The 19,924-nt window shown below is 36.9% G+C and overlaps 1 long non-coding RNA gene across 1 annotated transcript in view; it reads left to right on the top strand.

Moving 5' to 3' along the window:
- The first annotated feature begins 3,954 nt into the window (after nucleotides 1-3,954).
- LOC139041812 (uncharacterized) overlaps nucleotides 3,955-19,924 on the top strand; it is an 81,111-nt gene continuing 65,141 nt past the window's right edge. Inside the window, exon 1 of the long non-coding RNA XR_011497777.1 lies at nucleotides 3,955-4,142. This is a non-coding gene — a long non-coding RNA (uncharacterized lncRNA). The remainder of the gene's footprint in view (nucleotides 4,143-19,924) is intronic.

Raw genomic sequence — 19,924 nt, 5'->3', positions numbered from 1 at the left:
TAGGTAGATATGGAGGTGTGATTAGATTCAGACACATTATTTTGCAAGAATACTTCCTAGATGGATGCTTTCAACTTCCCTTTGAAGTACCTCTCAAAGTACAAAGTGTGTTGTTCCATTTTTAATGAATGTTAAAGTTAATCAATGGGTACAGGTGGGGTCACCCTGATTTCTCCAGTTCTTCATTAACATTTCACTTAATGGCTTTAGAATCCACTTAAAAACTGTTTCTTAGATACATTATTTCACTTGTGGTGACTTTCTAATTCTTTCATACTTCCTGTATTTTTTAAAGCTAAATAAATTCTATAAAGAACAATTTTTCTTCATTTACTATTGGATACTTTGAAATGCAGTTCATTTGGGAATTACAGAATAAATGTTTGTCATTTTCCTGTACTTTTCAATTTTAAAGTGATGAGTTGATGTCCTAATAGCCAGCATTGTTGACCAATGAGGTTTTTCTCATCATTATAAATACAAAAACTTTATACGGAATGTGTGTTAATCAACTGTGGTGAATATTCTTTCTGATGACCAAATTGCTCCCAGCTCGCCTAGTGTGAGCCCCTCTAGGTTGTCTCCCAAGTTGTGAGTCATGACTCCACCAGCCATTTGAAAACGTCCTTTCTTCCTGGTAAAGTAAGATGTCTCAGGCTCGTCTTGTATGTTTCTTGCCCCAAATACAGAATAGGGACTTCTGCTGGGACAGCTGTTTTTTTCCATAGGAAACAGTATTAGAAACTATAATTTAAGTGAAATCCCACTTTATTTTTAATTTCTCATATTTATCTAAGCAAATTAAAATTAGTAATTAAAGATCTCCTAAGAAAATCCCACCATAAATTTTCCAGCCAAAATAAATACTGTTCACATATTTTGGTCCCTGGTGGGATTTGGAGAAAGGCATTTGGTTGTCTAATGTCCATTTTTCCATCATGAAATGTGATAACTAAGAATTGATCATAAGTTTGATTTATATAATGCTTTTCAGTCGCCTAACTTGAAGTAATTTTATTCTCTTACCATCACAAAAAAAACCCCAGAAATGATAAAGTATATTAAAAAATTGGTACCTAGATTTTATTGCAATATTAGTGATATGACCAGACTAACAGCTTCTTTTCCTTACAGATTCTTTCAGATTTAAATCTGTGAGGGCCTCAACAGTTCTATATAGGACAATTTGGAATTTTCTAAGTATCCAGGAGAACAAAGATGAATAATACAGGCCCTTGAAATTTCCAGATCTTGAACTCATATATTTAGTTTAGATTTTCCATCTGATCAAAGTACTTGGATAATGTATAAACTCCATTTCACTTTTGCTAAGGTATGGAAGATGAACACAGTTCAGTGCTTTACCATTTTGATACTTTTTTAAACTGACAATTTTAACCTTTCTTTCAAATTAAATATTACCCAGAACCCCAATATTGGCAAAGATATAAAAATGAAACGTGCCCCGCTGCTCTGTTTGAGGCAGAGATGGATGGGGGAGAAGGCTGAGAGTAAAGCCCTGAATGTAGTTTGAAAGCAATTGATTTATATCAGTGATTTTCAAAGTGTGCTGCCCAGACCCACAGCATCTGCAACACCTGGGAGCTTAGAAACTCAAATGCTCCAGGCTTATCCTGCACCCACTGAGTCAGAAACCCAGAGAGTGGAGGCACGCAGTTGATATTTTAACAAATCCCAATGCATGCTGAAGTTTGAGAACCACCGACATATAACACTTCACGTTTTTCAAAGTGCACTCCCCTATATCCTCTCCTGGTATCTTTCTAACACCCCTGGGGGCAGTTGCTAAGCCTGCTTTATAGTTGAGAAACCTGAGAGTCAGAGCAAAATTACAACCAACATTCTGGTCTTCTCATCTTTGTGCTGGGACACATTTTACCATATGTTGTGGCCACATGATAAGTTTCTCCTGTCATGCAAATTCTACATTGCAAATGCTGGGTTAAAGTGATGCTTGGCAATTATGTAGTGAGAGCAAGAAATGCCTTATTTGGGAAAGTTCCTTAATCTGAATGCAGAAGTGACATTTATCTTGTGGGGCTGCAGGACCATCATATGACATCAAAATCTGGGCTCTCTAGCTAGCGACGGCAGCATGCTGGGCACATGCATGAACATAACTACTCCCAGACTCCTTCTTTTTTTTTTCTAAGTAATCACCTATCAGGGAATTGGTCACAGTGTAAGATGCCTCTATTTTAAGTGACTTTCACTCTTGAGGTATCCTAGACTATAAGAAACACTTCAATTGCTCCTTGTAAGACTTGCAAGAGACTGAGTTTAAAGATAAGAGCATGGTTCTTCCTCCCAAGAGACAAAGTGTTGATTATTTGTTCAGGTCTCCTGAGCAGCTGGAGCAGCAGTGGCCAAAGCAGCTGGCCACAGTGTGAAAGGCATCACGTGCGGTGAGAGGGAGATTTGGTACCAAAGGAAATGAAAAAAATATTAGAACTGCCATTATCTGTACTTACAACAGCAATAGAAGTACTGCATGGCAGATAACAGCATTCAAAGTTCTTTTTTTTTTAATTTATCTTGCATGACATCTTCTGAACAAAACCAACGTGTAGACTACTGAGACTTGTTCTAATAACAAAATTGTTGCCTGAAATGAAATTCTTGACATACCAATCATTCTCTGTAGCCAAATCACTTTTTCATATAAAACATATTCGGAGAACACTTTAATGAATGTTTTGCACTTAGTCATCCATTTTATTTTCTTTGCTAAGAAATCCTTCAGTATCCACAAAAGAACGCAGCTCTCCTGGAAGGTGCATTTCCCAGTATGTTATTGCAAAAGCTCTTTCTAGGGAGTTAAGGAGAAAGAAACTGGCAACGATTGGGAACAAACATGACGTTTTCTCTGCAATTAAAAGCAGCCAATGAGAAATTTTGTGATTGCTGTTTTTGACACTGCAGCTGATGTTTCGAGTTAGAGTGTTCTAGGGGCACAACCTAATATCCGAGAAAGGCGAAATACCAACTTCGCTATTAATTGATGGAGATAGACCATGGCGGGTTAGGGCCACGGTCCTTGAGTTTGAGGTGACTGCTGGGAGGCACATTTTGAGGGAGAAGGTAGTGACTCTGGGCTTAGTCCACAGACATCAGTGTTGAAGGTGGGCTGCAATTTCCTTGAGTAAGGCACTCTCCTCACCTCATCCTGAACCTCATTAACCAACTAACAGAGGAACCTTTCATCCCATAATTAGAAGTAAAGTGTCACACGAGCTATCCTTGAGTCGAGTACACTGTCTTTACTTGTTGATTGCTAAGAGGAAGATCAACAGTGGCTTCTTTTCTGAGAGCAGGTTTGGAAACTGGGTGGAGGATGAGACTCCAAGGGCAGGAGCATCTGGGAAGTAGCCCATACCCACGAAAACATGGGCTCGGTGGGCACCGCAGAGCTCCGCATGCCCGGCATGATGCCTGAAGCAGCACTCTGTTGTCTGAACCAAGACACATGTGGAGGATACAGCCTGTGAAGAAGTGTCACTGAGAAAGGAAAAGGGAGGTCAAGGTGTCCCAAACAATCACTAATAGCGTCACAAGAGTTTGGATTTGGAACTGCTCTTTCATGTAGTGGTTGCTAGACAGCTGTTCCCCCTGGATTCTTAAAAGTAACTAGAAATATTGATAGAAAAGTTGTTGGATGCACTGAAGCAGTGCTTCTCAAATCATCTGTGGTAAAGGGTCAGCTTTGTTTGGTTTGGTTTGGTTTTGCATCCCATTGTGGGCCAATACTTTCATAAAATGTAATAAAAATGAATTAATAGAATAGGTAAAATGGAAAAAGATGATACACAAAATTCAAGGCCATTTTATTATTAGTTTCTGCAGCCTGAAATTACTCTATAAGCTTGCTGTAAGAGGGTCTGTAAGCATCCTCTCCATTTCTATGCTTCCCTGTTGCAGCCAGGTAACAACAGGTTCCCGGAGGGCACCAGTTGCAGACCACACGTTGAGCTGCTCTGCGCTGATGCATGCCTGAGGACCCTTTTATTTGAAGGAGGGAGTGGAACTCTCTGGGGATCGGCTATTCCAGCAGAGAACGGCAGAGCCAGGAGCGATTTGATGCATCGCAGCTCTGAGTGCCAACCCTGTTTTCTGAAATTCAGGTAGGAAGAATTAAAGAAGCAATCACCTTTCAACACAGCTACTTGTCATAAAATAATGTCCAATGAACTTCAGACAAAACTTGATTAGAAACAAAGGCAACTACCTTGCTCTTCTCTCTCTTCCTGTGCTCCGCCAAGGGCTGTGGCTGTGGATCAACTGAGGAGGAGTGCAGGTGAACCAAGACGTGTTTACCAGATACTTTACGTCCCTTCCCTTAGAACGCAGGTGCTACAAGTTCAAATGCATTGACTTTAATCAAACTTGCCAGGGGTTTTATAATGATAGATTTTTCAACCCATTTAAAACAGGTTTTTTTTGGTGAGCTGTATTGCTTTTATTTATTTGTATTTTGATCACTGTTTTAACTCACAATTATTTCCTTACCATGATGGTATGGATATAACTTATTGCTGATTTTAGATCTAGTTCCTGGAAGTGAAAACTTTGTTCATCAAATGCATTTTAGTATTTAAATTTTTTCTTACATAATTTTGTTATACTCAAGAATTTTGAAATATTGTACTTTTGTTTTATTTCAGGCCTACATACTTTGTAATTCCTTTCTGACTTCCACCTTAGGCTATGAATTATTTAAAACTGAATTTTTACCTTCCAAATATTAAATTTTAGCCAGATTTTGTTTTGAGTTCGAATTTCACTGAATTGTGGTCAGTCAACATAGACTTTATGATGTTGATTTTTAAAAAAATATTGTTGAGATTTCCTTGTGGTCTAAGAAATATATAGTATATATTTTATATCATACTGGTTTCTTTTTATTAATATGATATGTCTCTCTGAGTACCTAACTTTTTCTTTGAATTTTATTTTCCTAATGCAATTAACTTCTGTTAATATACAATTTTGGTTAGCAGTATAATTAATTTCACTCTTTATTTTCATCATCGCTATATTATGCTACTTTAGTTGCACTATTTATAATCTAAAAGTTACATTTTTAAAGTCTAATCTGAGAATCTTCTGGAAATTAATATGATATGATACTTTATACACACACACATATATATATATATATCAGCAGGGTCACGCAGAAATAATCTTGCTTTCTCTGAAATGGTAATAAAAGGGAAAGGAAAAAGAATAGGGAAAAGAGAGAAGAGAATTCTAGAGCATATAAATAGCCCAAAATAAACCTGGGTTCGGAGAGGAAAATGGAATTCTGTGACAGCTGACTGGATCGCTAGGCATATTGGTAGAAAGTAAATACATGCAATATCCACTCAGTTGGGGAATTGTGTGTTCAATTTTCCTATTAGACATTGTCTGTAATCACAGATCTCCACATATCGAAGGTAAACATTCTTTAAAATCGTAATCAGACGACTGAATATGCTATGCTGAAGATACTTTAAAGGGACAGCTGTAAGAAACAAAGGGAAATGTTTGATGTCCCTAAAGCAGATTTAGGGACAAGAAATTCCCGGTCTCTAAAGTGATGGCAGAGGAGGAAGAATACTCGGCCAGGATGATGGAGGAGGCTTTTCAGTAAGTATGGCTCTGGATCTCCTTAATCAGAGAGAGCATGCTCACCGCATTCAGGTGAGTCAGAATCCTCCGGGAACCCGGACACGTTAAGGAAAGTGTCTGAAAGCGCCTCACTGCATATCCTCCACTTCACTTTCCAAATGCTGGTTAGGAAGCAGAAACAATGTCTGAGTAACTTTCTGTTCCAAAGCAGCAGTCTGAAAGAATTGTCTACTTTTCCAGGAAAATGAGATATCTCTCCCATTTTCCCTTCATTTCTTAGGATCAGGAAGAAGAGAAAGATAGATATTAGGGTCAACCATCTAGTACATTTTGACCTTTTGTGGTGGTTTTGTTTGGTTGTTTTTAGAGAGAAAAGAGTATGTATGAAGTAACATGAAGAATCAAGAAAGTATATCTGCATTGGAGGGAGAAATTTCAGTTATGGTGCCAGAGTCTGTAATTTACCATGTCCAATTTCTCCTTGCTCTGACTTTTGTCATTTGTTCTTCTTCATTATGATTTCCCCACAGACTGTGAGATAGGATTAGTCTGAAATTCCAGATTCTTGTTTGTTTTTAAAATCTCTTAGAGTCCTTTGTGTGCTGTCATTTACACTTCAGGGATGTTGGTAAATTAGAGACCCAGATGCTAAATATCTTCATAGAATGAAGTGTTTCCAAAGATTCATATTCTTTCATACCTTGAGCCTGATACTTTAGCTACCCAGGAGGGGTTATTTGATTATATGAGGATAGGTTAAAGTGTTGTAAATATCATAATTTCCTGTTTGCAAAAACAATAGTCAACTTTGTCCAAGTTGATATTGAAAAGGAAAAAAATGAGATTTGTTTGTATTTGTTTCCTACTATGAAATCCATCTTATTTTTTAATTTTAAATGTTTTATTTTTTAATTTTTTATTGCAGTAACATTCGTTTATTACATATAAATTTCAGGTGTACATCCTTACATTTCCATTCCTGTGTAGATGACATCATGTTCACCACCCCAAGAATAATTACAATCTGTCACCACAAACATGTGCCTAATGCCCCCCTTTCCCTCACCCCCCCCCCCCACCTTCACCTCTGGTAACCAACAATCTAATCTCTGTTCCTGTGTTTGTCGTTTTTTTAATCTTCCAGTTATGAGTGAGATCATATGGTATTTTACTTTCTCCCTCTGGCTTATTTCACTTAGCATAATACCCTCAAGGTCCATCCATGTTGTCACAAATGGCCAGATGTCATCGTTTCTTATGGCTAAGTGGCATTCCATTGTGTATATATACCACATCTTCTTTATCCATAGGTGATATCCATCTTCTTTATCCCTGATGGGCACCTATGTTGCTTCCAAGTCTTGGCTATTGTGAATAAGGCTGCAATGAACATAAGGGTGCAGGAATCTTTGTGCATTAGTGTTTTCAAGTTCTTTGGATAAATACCCAGCAGTGGAATAGCTGGATCATATGGTAGATCTAGTCTTAATTTTCTGAGGATACTCCATACTGTTTTCCAAAGTGGCTGCACCAATTTTCACTCCCACCAGCAGTGTATGAGGATCCCCTTCTCTCCACATCCTCTCCAACACTTATTGTTTCCTGTCTTATTAATTATAGCCATGCTGACCGGAGTGAGGTGATCCTCATTGTAGTTTTGATTTGCATTTCCCTGATAGCTAATGATGTTGAACATCTTTCATGTGCCTGTTGGCCATCTGTATATCTTCTTTGGAGAAATCTCTGTTCAGATCTTTTGCCCATTTTTTAATTGGGTTGTTGGGTTTTTGGTGTTGAGCTGTATGCGTTCTTTGCATATTTTGGATATTAACCCTTTATCTGATATATGGTTTGCACATATCTTCTCACAATTGTTAGGTTGTCTTTTTGTTTTGTTGATGGTTTTCTCTTCTGTGCAGAAGATTTTAGTTTGATGTAGTCCCATTTGTTTATTTTTTCTATCGTTTCCTTTGCCTGGTCAGACATGGTATTTGAAAAAATTCTGCTAAGACCGATGTCAAAGAGCATACAGCTTACGTTTTCTTCTAGAAGTTTTTTGGTTTCAGGTCTTACATTCAAGTCTTTAATCCATTTTGAGTTGATTTTTGTGTATGGTGTAAGATGATGGTCCACTTTCATTCTTTTGCATGTGGCTGTCCCGTGTTTCCGATGCCATTTTGAAGAGACTCTCCTTTCTCCATTGTTTGCTCTTGACTCCCTTGTCAAAAATTAGCTGTCCAGATATGTGTGGCTTTATTTCTGGGCTCTCAATTCTCTTCCATTGATGTGTGCCCGTTTTTGTGACAGTACCATACTATTTTGGTTACTATAGTTTTGTAGTATATTTTGAAATGAGGGAGTGTAATACCTCCAGTTTTTTCTTTTTCCTCAGGTTTCTTTTGGCTATTCAGGGTCTTTTGTTGCTCCATATACATTTTAGGATTTTTTGTTCTATTTCTGTGAAAAATGTTGTTGGAACATTGATAGGGATTACATTGAATCTATAGATTGCTTTAGGAAGTATGGACATTTTATCTACGTTAATTCTTCCAATCCATGAGCGTGGAATATCTTTCATTTCTTTGTGTCTTCTTCAATTTCTTTCAACAATGTTTTTTAGTTTTTGGTATACAGCTCTTTCACTTCTTTGGTTAAGTTTATTCCTAGGTATTTTATTACGCTATGTTAAAAAATTGGTTTTCTTCTGAGACAATTGTATAAAATACACAGATTGGGAACTTTTCTTCAATCTTTAATTGAATTGAGTGACAAGACCAGTAGATCACACACAAAAAAAATAGAAATGATATATTTCAACTTTCAAAGGATTCCAGTTTAGTTCCATATAAAAATTAAGAAAATTGTTTAGATCACATTTACATTTAGTGCATTTAACAAGTTAAATATTGCACAATGAGAGCTATAGAAATTCAGTGTTCTCTTGGGAGAGAGGAGACATAAAAAAAGTTTTAAAAGAGATGGGTCAGGAGTCTAAAATAGGTTAAGATATTTTGTTAATCACATAAGTGTTTTCAAACATTTTATTATCATACCCTTTGTCAAATAAAATCTCCTGCAAAATGTAATTAATGAGAAGTTATAAATGGGATTTTACTTGTATTCATTTATTTTCTAAGTTCAATTTCAAGAGAATTACTTCTTTTACATAAACTGTGGTATCAGTAAGAATGATTTAATAAGCCCCAACATTTTAAATTTATGATTATGGATGATAGTTTCAGAATTTTATTAGTCTCATATATATAGTTACATTTACATTTTTCTTGGTTGAATAACATTAGGAAAGTGCTGATTTACCAAGATGGGGTTGTTTTTGCAAATGGAAAAAATTAAACAATGATGTCTTGCAATCTCAGGGTATTCTTCACACAAAGTGACCCAGGGTCAAATTTTTCTTTCAAAATTGAGTCACACATTGACAAGTGAGCAAAGGCAATATAATGGGGCTAAGATAGCCTTTTCAACAAATGGTGCTGAAAAAATTGGATATCCATACCCAAAAAACAAATCTAGACACAGACTTTATGTCCTTCACAAAAATTAACTCAAAATGGTTTATAGATCTAAATGTAAAACACGAACCCATAAAACTCCTAAAAGATAACATCGGAGAAAACCTGGATAACATTGGGTATGGCAACGCCTTTTTATATACAACACCAAAGGCATGATCTATGAAAGAAAGAATAGATAAATTGGATTTCATTAAAATTAAAAACTTCTGGGGGGCTAGGCCCGTGGCTGAGTGATTAAGTCCCCGTGCTCTACTTTGTTGGCTCAGGGTTTTGCTGGTTAGGATCTTGGGTGCGGACATGGCACTGCTCATTAGGCCATGCTGAGGTGGCATCCCACATGCCACAACCAGAAGGACCCACACCTAAAACATACAACTATGTACTGGGGGGATTTGGGGAGAAAAAACAGGAACCCCCACCAGAAGATTGGCAACAGTTGTTAGCTCAGGTGTGAATCTTTAAAAAAGAAATTTAAAAACTTCTGTTCTGAGCCAGCCCTATGGCCTCTTAGTTAAATTTTGGCACATTCTGCTTCAGCGGCCTGGGTTTGTTTCCTGATTGTGGAACCACACCGCTTGTCTGTCAGTAGTCATGCTATGGCATTGGCTCACAAAGAAGAAGTAGATGGATATACAACCAGGGTACACAACTGTGTACTGGGGCTTTGGGGAGGAAAATAAGAAAAACAAAAGAGAGAAGAAGATTGGCAACAGATGTTAGCTCAAGGCAAATCTTTCCCAGAAAAAATAAATAAATAAACAACAACAACAACAACAAAACACTTCTGTTCCACAAAAACCCATCTGAATAGAATTAGAAGATAAGCACACGATTGGGAAAAAATATTTGCAAAAGACACATCTGATAAAGGACTGTAATTCAAAATATATAAAGAACTCTTAAAACTCAACAAGGAAACAAATAATACATTTAAAAGAGGAGCCAAAAACTTTAACAGACACCTCACAAAGAAGATAGACAGATGGCAAAATAAGCATGTAAAAAGATGCTCCACATCATGTGTCATCAGGGAAGTGCAAGTATAAACATAATAAGATTCCACTACACATCTATTAGAATGGCCAAAATCCAAAACACTGACAACACCAAATACTGACGATGGTGTGGGGCAACAAGAACACTCATTCATTGCTGATGGGAATGCAAAATGGTATAGCCATTGTGGAAGACAGTTTGGTAGTTTCTTACAAAACTAATCATACTCTTACCATATGATCCAGCAGTAATCACATTCCTTGGTATTTATCCAAAGAAGTTGAAAACTTATGTCCACGCAAAACCTGCACGAGGATGTTTGTAGGAGCTGTATTCATAATTGCCAAAACTTGGAAACAACCAAGATGTCCTCAGTAGGTGAATGGATAAATAAACTGTGGTACATCCAGATAATAGAATATTATTCAGCACCAGTAAGAAATGAGCTACCAAGCCATGGAAACACATGGAGGAAACTTAAATGCATATTACTAAGTGAAAGGAGCCAATCTAAGAAGTCTACGTGCTATATGATTTCAACTATACGACATTCAGCAGAAGGCAAAACTATGGAGACAGTAAAAAGATGAGTGGTTTCCAGGAATTGGAGGAAGACAAGGATGAGTAGGCAGAGAATGGGATTTTTAGGGTAGTGAAAATACCTTGTATGATACTGTATTGATGGATACATGACATTATACATTTATCTAAAACAATAGAATGCACAACACCAAGAGTGAATCCTAATGTAAACTATGGCCTTTGGGTGATTATGATGGTCAACATAGGTTCACCAATTGTAATATACATACCACTTTGGCAGGAGATGTTGATAATGGAGGAGGCTATGCAAGTGAGGGGCAGGGGACATATAGGAACTCTCTGTACTTTCCTCTCCATTTTGCTGGAAGCTTAACTGCTCTAAAAAACCAAAATCTTAATTAAAATAATTGAATTACACACATAAATTTCTTTAGTCTGTCAGCTGAGATGACTAGAAGCAATGACACCCAAAAAGTAATGAGCATACCTAGTATTTAAGGGAGAGATCTTGGTTTCCAATACCATTCTATAAGAAAAGAAGTCAGAATTCTTTAAACAGCGGCTTATTCTAGGACAGAGGCAAGAAAATACAAGATGAAGCTCGAGCATCTTGCAGTGCCAGAAAGTACAGAGTGCTAAGAAAATAAAACCCCACACTGATGGGTGTATCAGAGGTATACCGGAGCCAACGGAAACAGCTCCCAATGGTCAAAGCTGAAACAATTTGAGCAAGAAGATAAATACAGTATTGAATCATAATCAAAAGTATAAAATAAATATAAAATGATTCCATACTTATATACATAAATGTTTGAATAAATAAATAAATAAGTGGGAGAGAATAGACAAAACTCCTATGCAGAAGAATTCTAAATAACTTATGCTGATACTCTGCCTTCAAGGAAGGGGAGCGTAAATCCCCACTTCTTAAATGATTGTCTTTCAGAGTACAGGATGGAAAGAGGAAACGTGTATAGAAAGGGAAAAAAAGAGGAACTTATACTGGAGGAATCTGACTGTTACTACCTCAGCCTGGTGAACCAAACCAACGTCAACAATAATAATTCACGTTGGCACAATATGGCGTGAGGCAATCAGAACGATGCTTGATCTCTGATATTCCTCTCAAAGCCCACCAGCTCAATCCAGCCACGAGAACAACATCAAACAAACTCCAACAGGGGACCATCCTACAAAATGCCCAACCAGCTCTCCTCAAAACTGTCAAGGTCATCAAAATCAAGAAAAGTCTGTAGAATATATAATAAAAGAGAAAGCCTCATTTATGATATCAAAAATACAATAAAATACTTGGAAATAAATTTAAAATAAAATATCTGAACATACGTGAAAACTACAAAATGTTCTGGAATTTCACAAAAATAAAATTGAACAAAAGTAGCTCTTTAGAACATTTTGACAGCATCAAGATGTAAATTCTCCCAAAGTGAATTTATAAACTCAATGTGATACTGATAAAAAAAATCATGAAGTTTTCTCTGGAGCTGGTCAAGTTCATAGAGAAAAATAAACACATAAAAATAGCGAGGACACTACTGAAAAGGAAGAGCTATGGGGAGGACCAAGTTTTTACAATATATTAACATACTATACAGCTTCTATTATTAGAATATGTGTTACTATCACATGAATAAACAAATAAATGGTGGAATAGGAAAGAAAGTCCAGATACAGCCCCAAGTGCATATGATAAAGAAGCATCTCAGATCCCTGGGGCAAAGGTGGGCTTTTAAGCAAATGGTGTTGGGATCATTGAATAAATATTTTGAAAAATAAAATTTGATTGTCTCTTCAAATCATAGGGAGAAGAAAGTGCAAATGAATCGGAGTTCTGATCTTAAAATATAAAACTGTCCTAGTACTAAAAGAAAACGTAAATGAATTCCTTTGTGAGTGTGGGGAACGGATTCCTAACTATATATCAAAATTCATATTCAATAAAGAGAGATCATTACTTTAGATTGTTTTAATATTTAAATATTCATATAAAATATATAAATATACAAATATTCACATAAATATTTATAATAAATAGACATTAAAATTTTGCATGGGAAAAATGCACTCCTGTAGTGTAGGCGACAGACTTTGAGCTTTATTTATTGTAATGTAGGTGCCTGGCATTAAGCTTTTGATTGTGGAGGCATCCACTTCAAAGATGTCTGTCTCCAGCAAACGCATTGCAAGCCACACAGCCAGATAAAGAGCCAGGCCACCTGGCCCGTGAAATTCCCTTTTTATACCTTTGGTTCGACTGAAATAACTGGCCGTTTGACCACTTGCTTTCCCCTTCCAACGCTTTAATTTCCACTCATGTTTTAATTTCCCCAATAAAGAGTGAACGCATGAAACCCTAGGCACCCCACCTTTGAACCCAATAAAGATAGAACGCCAGGCTCCTGCTCTCTCTCTCTCTCTCCCCCTGCTGATCCCATGACCTCACTGTGTACCCTCCAGAACCTGTGAGCAATAAACCTTCTCTTTCCAAAGTTCCCTGACGGTTGTCGCTGAGGTGTGTCTGCAGTGGAAGAACCACAAGGGTCCATCCTGCTGGACATTGGCTCTGAAAGGGGAAATGTCTGTGGGGGCTCTCACAAGTAGTACAGGCCCCCGTGAGCACCCCAAGGCATTCCTAGCTGATAACGTCGCTATGAATAGGCTGAGACTGACCCAAAATAATGTGAAGGGCAAATCAGAAGGCAATGACAAACAAGAAGACTATATTTGCAACATCTATCACCGATAGAGAGTTAATATACTCAATATATAAAGAAATTTGAATAAATGTGAAAAAGAAACAAAAACTTGATAGAAAAATGGGCGAATATCTTGAACAGACCTATAATCACATACATACATGCACACACATATACACTCACACAGAATCTTTAAATATTTAAGTATATGAACATATGTTCATTTTCACTTAAGAGAACTGGAAACTTGAACGAAATTCAAAATCTTGACAAAATATTCTGTTGGCAATGTTGGTGAAGCTGTTGGGAAACAGCCATTCTCATACATTGCTGGTAAGAATGCAAAATGGTAAAACAACTGTAAAGAGGACTTTGGCAATGAATGTAGTTACTCCCTTTTTTGTTTTTGTTTTTTGGTGGTTTTTTGTTTTTTTTTTTTTTTTGCTAAGGAAGATTCTGTTGCAAATCTTCCTTTTTTTTTTTTATGAGGAAGATTTGCCCTGAGCTAACATTGATGCCAATCTTCCTCCACTTTATATGTGGGACGCTGTCACAGTAGGGCTTGATGAGCACTGTGTAGGTCTGCACCAGGGATCCAAACCCGCAACCCCCAGCCACCAAGCCAGCCCCAATCTTCCTCTTTTTTTTTTTTTTGTGGAAGATTAGCCCTGAGGTAACATCTGCTGCCAATCCTCCTCTTGTTTGCCGAGGAAGACTGACCCTGAGCTAATATCAGTGCCCAATTTCCTATATGTGGGACGCCTGCCACAGCATGGCTTGACAAGCGGTGTGTAGGTCCACACCTGGGATCCGAACTGGCAAACCCTGGGCCACCAAAGCAGGACATGCAAACTTAACTGCTGCACCACTGGGCTGGCCCCTCCAATCTTCCTCTTTTTGCTTGAGGAAGATTCACCTTGAGCTAACATCTGTGCCAATCTTCTTCTATTTTGTATTTAGGTCATTGCCACAGAATGGTCACCAAGAAGTGGTGTGGGTCCACCCCTAGGCATAGAACTTAACCACTGGGCTGTGGAGCTACTCCCTGGATTTACCCTTTGACTCAGCTATCTCTTTTCTGAAAATTAACTTAAAGATACACCTCCAACAATACAAAAATAGCTCTGCTCATGCTTATTCATTAAAGCTTTTTCTGTAATTGCAAAATATTACAAACCACATAAATGTCCAAATATAGGAGAATGGTTGAATAAACTATGCTACATACACCCAAGGAGGACTGTTCATTTGTGGAAAAAAATGAGTAACACATGTATAAACTGATTGGAATAATTTGAAAAATATAATATATTTTATAATGTGTAATATATTTTAAGAAGCAGGGGCTGGTGCGGTGGCGCAGTGCTTAAGTTCGCATATTCTGCTTCGGTGGCCCAGGGTTTGCCAGTTTGGATCCCGGGTATGGACACACGCACTGCTTATCAAGCCATGCTGTGACAGGCATCCCACATATAAAGGAGAGGAAGATGGGCATGGATGTTAGCTCAAGGCCAGTCTTCCTTGGCAAAAAAGAGGAGGATTGGTGGCAAATGTTACCTCAGGGCTAATCTTCCTCAAAAAAAAAAAAAGATGTAAATAAAGTACACAAGTATATAGTATTTTTTTCATTTGCGTAAGAAAGTACGAGAATTATGAAAACCTACATGAATCTGCTTATTTTTGTAAAAGAAAACAGAGGATGGATAACTAGAACGCTGCGCAATTTGTTACCTATGCTGTCAGATTGGGGGGAAGAGATGAGAAGGATAGGAGAGTGAGCAACACTTTTCTGAGTATACTTTTTTTACTTTTTGATTAGTTTTGGAAGCACATTCGTATTCTAAGCATTCAAAATTAAATTAACAAAGTAGAAAGAATTCTAAAATAGAATGCAAACAGGAGCAAGTAAACCCAAGTTTACTGTAAATGAATAACGTAACTACACTGAATGAGTGGAGGGGAGACCTAATTCAAGGAATTATTGAACACAACATTTTGGCTAAATAAACTCAGGTTTGAGGAAAAAAACAAAACCCCTGTAAATATATCTTAGCTCTGTCCACTGAAAGACCTAGAAATGATGATGCCCTAATAGCAATGAGTATACCTAGCACCCAATTCTTGTTTTATAAATACCATTTTTCTCTGTAAGGAACCAGATATCCTTTGAGAAATGGCTAATTCCAGGCCTGGAGCAAAGAAGTTCCAAGATGAGCCTAGAATTTCTTATTGTGTCAAAAAATAAGTAGATTTGTTTTGTTTTAGTAAAATAGATATCTTTGAGTCCACAACACAAACTAGATAGCTATCTAACTAGCTAGATTAGATAAATGTCTCTTCTTGCTGATTGCTGATTGATAAATATAGAAGAGTTGGAAAATATTATTTTGCAATTACAATTCTAAATATTTCAAAGATCACGAATGAGTATTAAATCTAGGGGGCAAAGTTTGATGAAGATCAGAATATCTGCATAATCTCAAAGGGTCTACCTACACATTGCTTATTAGTTGCAAAACAGAAATAATAGCTATTTAGTGGGAAAAGTAGAGGGCACTCTGTTTGGGTGATCAAAATTAACATCCTCAATAAAGGACAGACAGACAGTCTGTGCCTCCAAATGGGATGTCCTCTAAAGGTCACAATACAATCTATATAGTGTTCCAGCAGCTGGGAATGCGTAACTTAAATCTTAATCATGAGGAGACATCAGAACTAAATTGAAAAACATTCCATAAAATAATTGGCCAGTATCCTTGAAACCATCAATGTTATGAAATACAAAGAAATACTAAGGAATTCTTCCAGATTATAGGAGATTAAAGAAACATAACTAAATGCAACACATGATCCTAAACTAGATCTTGAACTGTAGGGAAAAGTATATCATATTATGATAAATAGTAAAATTGGAAAATGGACTGTGAAGTGGATAAAAGCATTTTATCAAGTTAACTTTTCTAAATTTATAAGTCCTGTGGTTATGAAAAGTATGGTACTTTTGTTTTTAGGTTCATTTACTCTCCTCTTTATATTATCGTTTTCATATGTATTCATCTATACATATAGAAAACCACATCAAAAATGGTCTAATTTTTCCTCTCATCCGTCATACATATTTTTAAAGAATATAAAAGAAAAAAATGTCCTTTATATTTACTATTTTTAAACTATATTTGTTGTACTTCCTTCATTCCTGAAGGTCAAAGTTTACCTCTGGTATTATTATCCTTCAGCTTGAAGAACTTCCTGTGACATGTTTTAGAGCAGGTCTGCTGACACAAATTCTTAGCTTTACTTCATCTGAGAACGTCTTTACTTTACCTCCATTGATGGAAATATTTTGATGGATAAAGAATTCTTGTTGCCAGTTTCTGTTCCTTCAGGATTTTAAAGATGTTCCACATCTTCTGGCCTTTCTTTTGTGCTAAGAAAATTGTGGTTATGTCAGTCTCATCCCATTTTCCTTTACAGGTAATGGATTAAGATTTTTTTCTTTAGATTTGGTTTTCAGTGGTTTAATTATGACGTGTCTGGGCATGGTATTCTTTGATTTTTGTCTTATTTTGGCTTAATAATCCTCTCAAATCTCTAAATTAATAGCTTTCACTGAATTTGGGAAGTATTCAGATATTACTTGTTTTTTTTTTTCTGCACCAATCTCTTTCTTCTCTCCTTCTGGTATTCCACTAATATGAATGATAAGACTTTTGTTCTTGAACTTGTCCCACAAGTCCCAAGCCTTTGATTATTTTTTTTTGTAACATATTATTTATTTAGTCCTTGAATTGGATAATTTCTATTGATCTATCTTGGAAATCAATGACTTTTTCCTCTGTCATCATCAGTCTACTATTGAGCCCATTTGATGACAACTTTAACACAATAAATCTTCATTTTTGTAAGAGAATATGTTCCTGGAGCAATACTTCCTGCTATTGCTTTTGCACCATCAATTCAAAAGTCAATGTTTTGTTACAAATTAATATTATGGGATGCTAACAATTGATAGAAACACTTTAGGACACCTTTGTTATGCATGTGTCAAGTGTTTTTGAAATTGTTTTATTTTCATTGTATTCATGCATAAAATATCTCTATCAAAAGAAGCAAAATAGAGATGAACATAATGACAGTGGTCTCTTCCAGCTGAACTGTGATATCCGCTGAATTATAAGAATGTCACAAGATTTTATTTAAATAAATTCATCAGTTGTTCTAGGTGTTGATTTTTGGATCAGACAATGGTGAGAGCTGCAGTTTTTGTAGCATCTTCTCATAAAAACACTTATTTCAATGTCAGTGGCATAGGACTTGGAAGAGTTTTTTCTTCTTAGAGGTCTATCTTCTCCCTGTCCTCAAAATAAACAAAAAAACCCAAGTAAACTGTAATATCATAGGGTCCATACAGGTTATTTTTTAGCAACATTTCACTCTGAAAAATATTGAGTAATTTCTTTTCTTATAAAATTTAGAAATCTATGTATTATCTTATTATGTTCAAATATATTTAGGTGGGAGTATTTGGTGATACATGCTTAAATTTAGTCCTTCTAATTGACAGCTGTTATACATTTGGTTGATGGTAGTATATGTGAATTAGTCCAATATGGCTCCTGACTTCATGGAATGCAAGTCTAAAGGAGGAAACGTACAACGACAATTGGCAAACAGATAAACAACATGATTTCAAATGGTGACAAATAAGGTGTTACGATAAGACATAAATGAATGAGACCAGAGAATAAGAATGTTTCAGGGAGAGGAAACATCCAAGGCTGAAAGAAAGAAAACTCTTTAGTATGCTTAAGCAACCAAAGAAGGTCAATGAGGTTGGAGGTTGGTGAATGAGGGGGATACGGGGAAGATCTGGATGTAGAAGAGCGGCCTGGGAAGATCATGTGGCACTCTGAAAGCCATGATAAAGGATTGGGATTTTATTCTAAATACTAAAGAAGCACATTATTTTAGCTTCACTGAAGAGGAGATGTTAGCTTGCACAAAGATGGAGGCTATGGAGATGGAAAGAGGTGGATGAACTGGGACATATTTTTGAGATAAAATCTTGAAGAAATGCTAATATATTAGATGTTAGGTTTTGAGAGAATAAGAAGCATTATTCCTCGTTTCTGGCTTGAGTAGTTGGTTGGATAATTATGCAATTTATTGGAATGATGAAGAATGGGGGAGAAATATTTGGAAACAAATTTAATCAGGAATTTGATTTTGCTCATTTTAATTATCTCAGAGGAAGTGGGAGCAGGTGACATTTAGGTCACAGATATACAGGTTAACCTTGGAAAAGAGAAGGAAATTTAGCCTTTTGTTTTTCTCATAGAGGTGGCTAAGGCAGTGACTCAGAGTTTAAAGAGAGAGAGGTACATATTGGATAACAATTGTGAAAATTTTATTTTACTAAATAATCAAGAGAATGAAATAAAAGGTCAATAGAGAAATTTTGAGGTCCCAATTGAAGTCAGATATCACGAGTTTGCAATCAATATCCTAGCACATGCTTAAAATGTATAGTGTTAGAGGTGTTTTTTGAAATGTCATATTAGCCATTTATTCCTTGTCATTTTATTTAGAGTTGTAGACAACATCGTTCTTGAGTAATTGAGACATTGGTGCTTTATGCACACACATGAGGGAAAGTGGGCAGCCACAAGTGTGTCACTGACAGCCAGGAGCCCCACAGCTGCTTGTGGGCCCAGATCAGGCCCTGCCTTCTATCACTGGCTGGCACTAGTGCCCACCTGCAGCCAATCCTTCCAGCTGTGCACCTCCACACTCCCGGACTGATGCTGTCACCAGACTCCACTGAAGTATGTAAACTCAGGAGGATAGTGTGTAGCCATAAGAAAACAGGCCAACAACCATGGCCTCTGCAACTGTCAGTGAGTCCATAGTTGGCCCAACCTTGCTACCTACCCTGGCCCCCATCACTGTGTGAATGTGCCTGTAACTAGCCCCTGCCTCTACAGAGGAACCTGCAGCTGGTTCCTACTAGACCCAGGGCCATAGGAAAATTCAGTATGCCCCTACCTGCAGGGGAAAGGCCTCCCTTACCAAAATCAGTCCGCAAAGTCTGGAAGAGGTGACTGTTCCTTCAAATGCACAGAAAACTACACAAGACTATAGAGATCACAAAGAGTCAGGGAAATATGTCTCCACCAAAGGAATACAAGAAACCTCAAGTAACTGGCCCAAAGAAATGAAGATCCAGTAATTGCTTGACAAAGAATTAAAAATAATTGTTCTACAGATGCTCGGAGAGCTACAAGAGAGCACAAATAAATAATATAACAGTAGGAGGCAAACAATATGGGAAGAAAATAGGAAGTTCACAAAGAGATAGAAAACAAAAAAAGAACCACAGAAATTTTGGAGCTGAAGAACACAATGACTGAACTGCAGAATTCAAGAGAGCTCCAACAACAGACCTGAACAAAGGAGAAGCAAGAGCAAAGTAGAATAAAACAGAAGAAAGAATCAGTGAAT

Source organism: Equus asinus, chromosome 24, assembly GCF_041296235.1.
Source record: "Equus asinus isolate D_3611 breed Donkey chromosome 24, EquAss-T2T_v2, whole genome shotgun sequence".
In the NCBI taxonomy this organism is placed as follows: domain Eukaryota; kingdom Metazoa; phylum Chordata; class Mammalia; order Perissodactyla; family Equidae; genus Equus; species Equus asinus.
Note: the sequence above shows the minus strand (reverse complement) of the source record. Positions and strands in the feature narration are given on the sequence as shown.